We start from the raw sequence: 9,884 nt of genomic DNA on the forward strand, positions 1-9,884 counted from the left end.
TTTATGTGATCAAGGTAAACTTAACAATTTTAATTAACCACTCAGGAATGCCAAGGAACGAATGAAACTCCTCCAATTTCTTAATATGAAATCTTGGGTTCGAGTCATAAGATAGAGAAATAATAATTCTAAGTGCATCCTTTATTACGTATAAGATGTGAAAAGTTATTGTAACAAATTGATGGTAATTGTAAAGATATTTTTGACAATGTCAGTAAGATTTGACCTATCCAGAAGAAAACAAACATTTTGGATCAGATGTTACCATCACATGTAAACCCCAACCCCACCAATCCCTCGTTAATTTAAGATACCAATCATAGTGGCATTATACCAAATGTAGCTTCTGTTGTGGAAGTCCCTTTTTGTAGAGTGGGGACCATACTATTGTTAATTTTTACTAAATAGACTAAAATAAGTGCAAAAAAAAAAAGTTACCAAAGTATATATAACGCCACTAATAGTGGCGCTATACAGTAACGTTAACTGAACCGTTACTGTATAGCGCCACTATTAGTAGCGTTATACTGAGAAACTTACATAGCGTCATTAATAGTGGCGCTATATGTCTTATATCTGAAGACATAGCGCCACTAATATTGGCGCTATACCCCTTAATACAAATTCCCCATCTTCTTCTTCTTCGTTCCATCTCCGTCTTCCACCTCTTTTCACTTCTGGTCCCCCCCCCCCACACCCCCACACCACCGATCTACCCCAAATTTTTTTAAATTTTTTTTTGGGTCCCCCGTCACATAAAAGTTTAATATTTGAGGTCCCACTGTCGAGTAGAGCTTCGTGTTTTAGTGGATTCATTCTTCCGGAGTCAAAATTTCGATCTATCTACATTTCAAAAATTCTAAATCGAGGTATTTCGATTTATTTTAAGTTGAAACTTTTATAACAATGCATATTACTTGATTTGTATGTGTTCTATTTCGGTTTGTGTTTATTTTTTCCGAAACTAGCATGTTAAATTTTATCCGGATTTAATTTTAGTGTTGTATAAAAATATGTAAATTAGTCTAAAAATGTGTTTGTTAATATCCTCATGTATATTTATGTGTTTTTATGCCGTTTAGTTTAGATTATTTTTTAGCGTAGTAAAATGTATACTTTATTAGCGTAGTAAAACGTAGACCTTTTTAGCGTAGTAAAACGTAGACCCCTTTAGCGTAGTAAAATGTAGAGTCTTGTAGCATAGTATTGTGTAGTAATTGTTTAATTATATTATATTCTAGCACGAAACCCATATATATCTAATTATGGTGCCACTGGGCCACAGAAAATCTAGCACGAAACCCATAATTATAAATATATATATATATATATATATATATATATTTTACAATTTAGTTATTAAATAAATATGAATAAAAATTATTTAAAAAACATAAAATTATGAATGATAGTTGGTACCACTGAGTTTTAGAAAATCTAGCACGAAACCCATAATTATAAAAATTATATATATATATATATATATATATATATATATATATATATATATATATATATATATATATATATATAATTGTTACAATTAAGTTATTAAAAAAATATGAATTTAAATTATTAAAAAAACATAAGATTATTAATGATAGTTTTGTACCACTGGGCACGAAACCCATAAGTTTATATATAATTTTATACAATTAAGTTGTTAAAAAATATGAATTTAAATTATAAAAAACACACATAAATTTTAATGATAGTTATTAAAAATTATGAATTTTCAGTTGACGACATGGATGCACCTATACATCCCGGCCCTCGGACGTCGGAGCTACTACCCCTACAGCCCCAGCATAGATCCGAGCATATATGGGGGGAGAGTTGCTTACGCAGACTTTTCGGGGCAGATACCGGATAATGTACATATTCCTGATCTCCCTCTAGCTTGTAGGTGGGTATTGCGTCGTAGACTTGCACGAGAGTATCATGGCCATCATAATCTCCCGTTCTGTAGGGATGTGTTGGATTTTCTGGAGGATGCACAGGTGAATATCTAACTAAACTTACCAATTTATTTTTAACTAGGTGTTGCGCAAACTAACAGTTTGTGTTATTATTTGATAGTTCATCTGGACGCCGTACATCGAAGAGCTGATAGGTACCCTGCCAGCGTATTGCACGCACGATCGCCATATTTGGAGGGCTTCCGTCCCTCTCACGTGCCTCGATATTCCCGGCATTCATCGGGAGTCCTCAAGAAATCACTCAAAGTGTCATCATCGTCGATGTTAAACTCTGAGTAAAAAGCAACCCCTTGTGGCGTAACGGAATACAGATATCTTCCGGTTACTTTGAGTATCACTGAACGTTTTCTCACACTCATTTTTTTGCATAACAACGATATCAATGTTTCGTACTCAATTGAAAGTGGCAATTTAACATTACACTTAGCAGGTAAACTGTAGCCCACAGAGTTATTCTCCATCACAACCTCACCCCCCAATATAATGATACTCTTATTCTACGTTCTTCAGACATAATGAAAAAATGCTGGAGAATTTAACAACAATAGAAAGCAAGAAGAGTTAAAAAATAAATTTACCCGGATGATGTTGGAGCGATTATAAGATGTTTATATAGAAAATGGCTAGCCCGTTTTTTTTTTTGGAATATAGCGCCACAAAAAGTGGCGTTATACACATTTAAATTATTGAACCCAGACATTATTGGTGGGGTCAGGATAAAAGACATATAGCGCCACTATTAATGGCGTTATGTAAGTTTCTCAGTATAATGCCACTAATAGTGGCGCTATACAGTAACGGTACAGTTAACGCTACTATATAGCGCCACTATTAGTGGCGTTATATATACTTTGGTAACTTTTTTTTTTTACACTTATTTTAGTCTATTTAGTAAAAATTAACAATAGTATGGTTCCCCACTCCCTTTTTGTATTAGCTTTTCTGGAAATATTCCCTAGTTTTACTCATCCTGCTGCCCTTGTTTATGGTTCTCTCGAGACTTGTTATTTTCGATAATAATTGTTAATTCCCTATGACTTACTCCATCGAGATGTGTTGTTGACTCTTCATAATTTTCATATCATAATCTTTACCTTTTTATGGAGATAACTAGAGTACAACTGGGACACTGCTTGGAATTTCTCATGACTAAAGAGAAATCTCTGAATTGACTGGCTTGGAAAATGAAAGATGATTTCAATTATTGATTTTTTTGGGTGGGTGGGGGTGGGGGTAGGGGATCAAGAAAATCTGGATCTATGATAGTATCGTGCAGAGTAAAACTGCAAGCAGTACGTTTATTACATAGTCACGCAATGGCATCCCTTTTCAACTCGTCGATTTTCCTATTTCCTCAGTTTCATCTTTTTAACATGAAAAAAGAAGGGAAAAGTTTATGTTTTTGTTTTAAAAAAATTAACTGGAGGGAGTTTTCTTTTAAGAATTCTTGATTGATCTTGTAGTGGCCCCTTGTTGTGTAAACAATACCCTTCGTCCAATATCACTTAATAAAGGCACGTGCTTCTTGAAAACGTATGTTTCTCTTTATTTTTTGTCTATTGTCTGCTCATTTGCACCTATGGTGGAGGTGATTCTCGATGCTACTAGTCTATCCATCGTTCATATATCAATTGAATAATTCTTCACCGATCATTGCACCCAATCAGAATTTAAAACATAATTTGTTCCTTCTTCAAGCTTTCTATTGGTTTTTTCAATCTTTCGTAATAGCCAAAGCGGATAACAATTGAATTTATACGTGATTTTAATGATATGTGAATTAATTCAATACAAATGATAAATTACATTAGATTAGACAAATAAAAGACGTAAATAAAATATCAAACCAATTGTGGGGGGTGAAACCGAACTCGATAACAGCCTTAATGAAATACCTGTTTTCGATCCCGGGCTCACAATAACGAACCACTTGATGAACAAAAGTGAGAACTTTTAATAACAAAGAAAATAAAAATATATTGCATTAATGTGCGTGTTACGATGTCTTTCATGAATAATCAGGCTCCCATTTATATCGTAGGGGAGTTTTATCTCACGTATAAAAGGTAAAAATCTTCCGTTTAACTAATCACCAATTCTCTGTCGATACGTGCAGAGATTCACGTCGTGATATTCGGCTGGTCACGGATATCACGACCTTTTGTTGGTCGTGCTCGATTACCTGGTAATGCTCTCCATGGACTTTGGGGTTCAAACCGGCATGGGGGCCATGGTCCCGATATTTCCGAGGGCAGATGTTTTGCTCTTATCCCGATTCTTCGAGGGGTTTCTTGCCTCGATTCCAGTTCCTTACCTTTATGTCTATTGCTCCATTTACTTCATAAAAAACCGAGGTGTCACATGGGCTCGATGTCATCGGTATGCACCCTTCTTATTGTCCTAGCAAAACCATAATTCTACATACCACAACTAGTTACATAAGCATATTTCACGTGTATCAAAGAATGTGTGCTGGCCTTTTTGCGGTATCATACAATATAAGGTAGTAGATACCTGGTCCTTTCTCAAGCTAGGAATAAATAATGTCTACATATTATCCTTGACAGACAGACTTTACTGATAAGATTTTACTGAGTTTATTATTATTGTATGTATACAATATTAGGTATCAAACATTCCTAACCATTACAATCCACAAAAAAAAAAAAAAAAAAACTTTTAGCTTGAAAGTTTTTGCAAAGTGACGTCACAAAGTTGAGAAACCTTAAAATAAGCTATTTTTTGGAAACTACTTAAGTGTTAATACTAAATGCAAGTAATTTCTGTCTAAAAAACCTACGATATATTTTCCTGATGGGTCAGAGGAGCCTAGAAATAAGAATATTAGTTTCTGGCGATCTATGGTTAGGTTGAAGAATTTGTGATTATGGATGCTACTATAAAATTAATAGGGAAGAGTTGTTGACACAGTGGAAAAGGGCCATAGTAACCTGGCATTTAAATGTCATTAAGGACCCACAGATTGTGGAATTAGCACATATCTTAAACTTAAATCAATCACTTTTTCTCTCTGCCAGTAAAGCAAGGCATTTCCCATCAGCTTAACGACGAACTAATTAACATAAAAATCACCATCTTTCTCTTCTATATATATTCTACTAACTACTAAGCAGTTGAGCGATCATTTCCAATCCTCATTCCAAGATTTCCATCATTAACGTCTCCACCGATGCCTTTCTAAAAAACGTCTAATATTGTACTCGGAAAAAAGAAAAGATTCAAATTCTAAAAAACGTCTAATATTGTACTCGGAAAAAAGAAAAGATTCAAATACTTAGTACTCCCCACATTTCTAAATTTAAAAATAATTCAACTTTAAACTCTTCATTTTACCTGTTTTACCCTTAATGATAAGTTTTTATATATAACCACATAAATGTCATGGCTCCATAAAACTTTTACCGTTTAAGCTTTTAAGACCACAAGTTTCAAAAGTCATATTTTTTTTCTTAAACTTCGTGCCGAGTCAAACTAGCTCATCTAAATTGAAACAGAAGGAATAATACAATTTATTAATTGACTTGTGGTTTGCTAACCTTGCAATTCTTTTTTTAGTCTTTTAGGGCTCGTTTGGTATGATGAATAAAGAATAATTAATCCCAGGATTAAATTTAAGAAGAGTTTATCCCATGTTTAATTGAGAGAAAATTACGGTATAATTAATCCCGGAATTAATTATCCCGGGATTGTAATATTTTTTAATCCCATAAAAAGGTAAAATAACTAATCACGGGTTAATTAATCCTTGTATAACTTCTTTCTAACCAAACGACTCCTCGGTATTTGGAATCCATCAACTCTTCCGGTCCGTAGGGTCAATTTATAGCGGAAGCGTTCCTTACGAGGAATTGGTTTATTGTCAAAGTTCAAATCTCAAATCTCTAATTAAGGATAGAGAAACCTTATTTACCTTGTTATATGCTTAATTGTTCCCCTTTTGAAACAATATAAAAGTATATCCCTGTCCAACTTTTTAAGACATATCAATCTCTTCCGCTCCTCCCCGTCTAAATCGGAAAATAAAAACATAAAAATGATAAAACTAGGTTGTTCAAGTGGTGAGCACCCTTCATTTTTAATTAAAAATTGTGAGTTCGAGTCATCCAGAAAAAATGGGGAGCTCATGAGGAGAGCTAGAGGGAATAATTTTAAAAAAAAAATTTGGAGAGAGAATAAAAAGAAGTCAAGTTTACACATATGTGTTATTTTTTATATGGTGAGGTGAAATTTGTAGTATGCGTGATCAGAGAATCTTGCCTAATTTTTGGACCAAGGAGTATAGAAACAATGATTGAAAAAGGCCATTGTCTATCCTAGCATATACTCCTCCCACACCCACGGCCCCAGTCCCCAGCCCAACCTCTCCTAAGTCTTGTCCCTTTACCATCTTTTTTTTCCTTTTTGATGTTGAAACAAGCAAGGCTGCTAGTATATATTAACATGCTAGGGTTAGGTTTATATTCAGAAGACTAAGCTTTATTTTCTAGCTCTCGATCCTTTCAAAGTAAAGAATCCCGTAGAAGGACTCAATCTAAAATCAGTATCCTTATCTATATAAGTCAAAATTCAAATAGGGTTTTTTCAGAATGATGAAAAAAAGGCAAGTGGTTGTGAGAACAGACGGATCCAGAAGGAACATCGGAGGTTCCTCGACTAGGAACATACGATACGTTGAGTGCCAAAGGAACCATGCGGCGAATATCGGAGGCTACGCCGTAGACGGCTGCCGTGAATTCATGGCGAGCGGAGAGGATGGGACGACCGCCGCTCTTACATGCGCTGCTTGCGGCTGCCACCGGAATTTCCACAGGAGAGAAGTCGATGGCGGCGAAGTTGTTTCTGAGTGTTGATGATTTATTATGATGATCATGTTTCGTCCAAGATTATATGAAAAAAGGAAAGGTGAGTTTAATTTTTTATGTATCAGATCAGTCTATTATAGTTTATTATTTGTGGTTTGAGCTTGAATGTTTGTGTATAATTGTTGTACAAAATTGATGAATTCCAGCTGAAAGAATCTTTCTTGTAACTCAAACAAGATATATAAAATACTCTTATCAGAAGATTTTATATTGATGTGTTTGATTATTTTTTCTTTTCTCTTGCTTCCTCTGCCAATAATGATCAAATCGTAACTTCTTTAATAACTGTATCTAGGAGTTAGAAAGAACAAGCTAGAAACTGATCCTCAAGTTCCAATAATTAAATCCGAATATACACAAGAGTACTGAAAATTGTTTTGCAATTCTTTCTACATTATTTTGACTTCAACTTGGAATAGAGATATTGAAAAACTTATTTGGAAAAAATATTAAAACTGGAATAATTTTCATTTACGAACCTTCTAACTTTATTTCCAATGGAAATTCATGTCTAATGCCAATTTCAAGTTCCAAACAATCTTTATTAACTTGACTTCAAATATCCCTTTTCCAATTGCAACCTAATATTGTCCCAACGGGCCTAAGTGCGCGAATTCATTAGCACCTTTTGCATGTACATTTGAGCCAAAACTTAATTAGCGTCCTTCTTTATTTAGGGAAGATAAAACCCTGGGTAATTCAAAAAAATAGATGTATTGGTCAAAATCTGATCGTCATGGCTGAGCTGACCAACGTCCCGCCCAAGTGACAGGGCAATAAAAGATAACATGGTCCACTCTACATCCCATTCTTGACACCCGTTGAGTCAGAAGGAGCAATGTCTAAAGAACGATCAAGGCTCACTTGGTACGAGAGAGCGTCAGACCAAGTAAATAACAAGGGTGCCTTGATTATATATAGTAGGGAAAAACCCTCGATGTGGGGTGGTCTCCTTCCCTTTCTCTCCCCAAGCTCTCTTCAATCTTCATAGGAAAGAAGTAATCCTCAGAAACACATGTAAAGCTACCTCTCCCATCGGTTGATGGGAGCCACAATTTCAATAAGATCGATTATATCTATTTCATCTTATAATATTATCTATTCTGTTAGTTCTTTGATCTTGAATTTATTATGTCTGACTAAGATTTACCCCTTTATTTTTTTTGATTGATTTACTCAAAAAGGTTCTGATATCTTTGAGTCAAACAATAGCACTATGATTTTACCTTAATTTGCTGCTTAAAATTTAATATCTAGCTGTTAAAGAATATTGATGAATCAGGAGGAAATTTCATCTCTATCACTTCCATGGTGTGCAAGACAGATAATATGTCTCCTTTATGAAGCTGCAACAGATAGTTTCCAGTTCAGCCAGGCATTATAATAGAGTGAGTTTTTGGTGCTTTTGGTACTCCAAGGAACCAAAAGACAGATAAGTAAAATAATAATCCAATCCTTAGCTCATATTCTATTCCTCCATTAAACTCTCTGGCAGACAATTGGAGGAACACAATTTTTTATCAAGTTGCATCATTTCAGCTTTGCAAGAAGTGAACGTTTTCTTTATCAATTCTTCTAGGCCCACATATCTACTCATGCTTTCTTGCCATAATGCAAGTCTTCCTACTAATTAATTAAAAGTGGACTAAAGTCTAACTACAAATAAAATAATTTCGCTCAAGTGATCCTCATGTTCTTGAAACGAAATATTAGAATATGAGAAAGCAAAAGTTAAAGAATAGAATAGGTTAGGTGATTCTACATAAAATCATGGTGGATCATACACTTAATTTCTTTAATGACTTTTTGACTCAAAATTGGATTTATTTAAGCATTATTAATCTCCAAAGAAAGGATGATGAGACAAAGCAAAGATCATGCCCCAGGCATTGATCTAATGGTTAAGAGCGCAATGCTTAATATGTAAGTTAGGCGCATATCACGTATTTGAATCCTAGTGATTAAGAGCGCAATGCTTAACATGTAAGTTAGAAGCGAGGAAGATTTAGATTTAAAGAACTTGGAGATTTATAAGTCATTCAAACTTTCCAACAATGAAATCATCTAAAATCTTGACGACTTCCCTTGTCATTTATAAAATAGGTTTTCCCTTTTCTTTTTGGTGTCATGTCGAACTTTTTTTATTTTGGTTGTGTTGTAGAAACTGTGGCACTGTACAAAAGAATGGCGTGGAGTCACTCAAAAGAAAAGTGAGTAGTTGAGCATGACTCCATGTTGCAATTTACGACAATGGATTAAACTAAGTTTTTCCACTTATCTTGGCAATATATACTTACATTCTGAACATATTGCTGAATATTTTTTCACTTTGGTTTGTGCGATCCTCTTGTAGTCCTACAAGAGACTTAGATGAGCGAAAATATATATATATATATATATATATATATAACTCGTCTTCAGCAAGTCTGTGAATTGTCTTATATGAGGACTTGGATTCGATATGAAAAACAAAGGATGAAACTTTACACCACGTTTTACAGTATGCTAACAATGAAAAAGTTTTGTCTTTTTCTTAATTTCCTAAAAGCTAAAGCTAGAAGCTGAAAGAAAAAGAAATGTTGGAGATGATTTGGTTAGTTTTTTTACAGATAAAGCAACAAAATTTAATTGATACGACGCCGCCGGGTGATTTGACATGAGGCCACTTATGTGGTTGTTTGTGGTTGGTTTATGTGGTTTTAACACTGCGTGATGAGATAAAAGACCCACTTAATTCTGCCTCTTAAGTTTCAATTTCAACTTCGTTTAAACAGTTGTTTCCATTGACCTTAAGTAATTAATAGTGCAAAAAATCATACCAATCTGCATCTCTATGACTATAAGGTGATCATTTTTCTTTAATTTAATAGTATTAGAATTCGATGAACTGCAATTATTCAAGATATACGAATGCTTACAAAGTCATGTTACTGTTCGGTATTCTTATGAATAACCACTAAAGGTGTGTTTGGTACTAAGGAAAACGTTTTTCTAGAAAATGTTTTCATGAAAAATAAGTGAT

The 9,884-nt window shown here is 34.2% G+C and overlaps 1 long non-coding RNA gene across 1 annotated transcript; it reads left to right on the forward strand.

Moving 5' to 3' along the window:
- The first annotated feature begins 6,269 nt into the window (after positions 1 to 6,269).
- On the forward strand, positions 6,270 to 8,304 carry LOC138886970 (uncharacterized). Its single transcript, XR_011405949.1, has 2 exons — positions 6,270 to 6,902; positions 8,145 to 8,304. It is a non-coding gene; the product is annotated as an uncharacterized lncRNA (long non-coding RNA).
- Positions 8,305 to 9,884: the final 1,580 nt, after the last annotated feature.

The sequence above is a fragment of the Nicotiana sylvestris genome, chromosome 3 (assembly GCF_000393655.2).
Source record: "Nicotiana sylvestris chromosome 3, ASM39365v2, whole genome shotgun sequence".
Lineage (NCBI taxonomy): Eukaryota > Viridiplantae > Streptophyta > Magnoliopsida > Solanales > Solanaceae > Nicotiana > Nicotiana sylvestris.